The sequence below is a fragment of the Austrofundulus limnaeus genome, unplaced genomic scaffold (genome assembly GCF_001266775.1).
Source record: "Austrofundulus limnaeus strain Quisiro unplaced genomic scaffold, Austrofundulus_limnaeus-1.0 Scaffold1444, whole genome shotgun sequence".
NCBI classification, from domain to species: Eukaryota; Metazoa; Chordata; class Actinopteri; order Cyprinodontiformes; family Rivulidae; genus Austrofundulus; species Austrofundulus limnaeus.
This window is the reverse complement of record NW_013953846.1, coordinates 40,630-42,850: the sequence shown is the minus strand read 5'-3', so window position 1 is coordinate 42,850 and position 2,221 is coordinate 40,630.

The following is a 2,221-nucleotide window of genomic DNA, read 5'->3' as shown; positions in this document are numbered from 1 at the left end:
TAATAATGCAGCTAATGCTGCTAATGCTTTTATTGCTATCAACACTACTAATGTTGCTAACACTACTAATACTATTAATGCTGCTAACGCTAATAATGCCATTAACACTGCTAATGCTACTAACACTGCTAATGCTACTAACGCTGCTAATGCTACTAACACTGCTAATGCTACTAACACTGCTAATGCTATTAACACTGCTAACGCTACTAACACTGCTAATGCTACTAACACTGCTAATGCTACTAACACTGCTAATGCTACTAACCCTGCTAACTTGCTAACGTGACATTAAACTGCAGTTACAGATGGTGTCTGAGCTGTGCTTCATCTGTCGGACCCCAGGGACCACTCATGTTGTTTTTAATGAACACAAATTGTAAAAAGCATCTTCAGCAGTGTTGGCAACTTTAGTGTTTGCATTTGTCCCAGGATGATGACATCATAATAAGAGCCAAAGGCTGCATTTCAATTCTCAGGTCCTTAAATGWAAACCTTTTCATCTAGGCTTAACATTTATCATTTAAACAGAACATTTAGTAAAAATTAACAGATGTAAGAACAGCGAGGGATTTATTTCACACTTAGCTCGCATAGCTTGGTTTAATACATCAAAAATAAAGATATTTTAAAAACTGTTTTTATTTCTCTTCAGTTTTTGTCCTGATTAAATGAAAGTAATGTCCAGCTTTACTTCATGACTCACCTGTTAATTATTTAAATAATTAGTTATAAAAACTTTTATTTCTTTCTTTCTTCAACATGAAGAGAAGCTTCAGTTTTATTCAYATTTATAAAACCTTTCAGGACTCTGTAGTTTAATGTTTAATATGTTCTGATCCCAGCTGCTGCGGGTCAGAACCACCCAGTACAAAGTGAGCCTCAGAGTCCGGTCCAGATGGGACCGGTTCTGTTGGCTCAGTCAGTGTGAGGAGATGTGATCAGACTGATGAGCAGGTTTTATCTGAGGGACTGCAGGAGACAGACCAGCTGCCAACACCTGGTTCTGATTCTGCTGCGGCGGGTCGGATCAGAACCTGCAGCTTTTATATTTAGTTTTATATGTCACAGGTTCTGGTTCTGGTTCTGGTTGGTCCGTTTCCACACCTGAAGCTTGTAAACAGCTGTGGTGAGTTCAGCTCCTGTTGGACCCACATCAGGTTCTGGTTCTGTTGGACCCACATCAGGTTCTGGTTCTGTTGGACCCACATCAGGTTCTGGTTCTGTTGGACCCACATCAGGTTCTGGTTCTGTTGGACCTGACTTCATGTTTAAAACTCTTTGATTCTGGTTTCACTCAGTTTGCTCTCAGAGGAAACTCCAGCTCAGAATCCCTCAGAACACGGGCCGGGTCAGAACCAGCACAGGAATGTGAGCAGCGAGTGGAGACACGCTCTGCTCCTGCTGCAGACCTGAACAATGTGAGCCGGGTCCACACCAAGACCCAGGTTCTGCTGGACCACAGAGGTTCTGCTGGACCACAGAGGTTCTGATGGACCACAGAGGTTCTGCTGGACCACAGAGGTTCTGATGCTGACCAGATAGACTTTAAACGTCTAAGATCTCCTCTGACCCATCAGGACCAGGACCAGGACCAGGACCGCTGGAGTTCTGCTTCAGGTCCCTCAGCAAAGAGTAGTATTTTAATAAATACATCAGAGTACAAGTTTAAGTATATCAAGTATACCAGGCACCATGTACTTGTAATGTACTAGAAAGTATACAGATTTAATACTTGTTACTACCAAAATGAGACTTTTTTAGTTAATAAAACAAATATTTTAAGTATACTGACATAATTTCTTTTAAGTTTATAAACTTAAAAAAGTAAACTTTAAGTACATGTCATTAAGTATACTAAAGTATATAAAAGTGTATTTCCCTAAGTGTACTTTTATTTACCATGTACACAGAAATAAATATACTAGCAGTTTACTGACAAGTATACTTCTAGGACTAAATTGGCCCACAATAAGTTTATGAAAGTATATTCAGAAGTAAAGTATACTTCTGARTATACTTTTACTTTAWTCTTTAAATATACCRCAAATAAACCAGTCTGTGTGAAAATGTACTTTCAGTGTACTACTAAAGTTTTTCTTGGCCAAAAGTTTACATTAATATAAGCATACTTAAACCTTTAGTATACTTTAGTACAAACCAAGTGCTGTATAGTGTAAAATACAGTTAAAGTATACTGTATCTCAGATAAGTACATAAA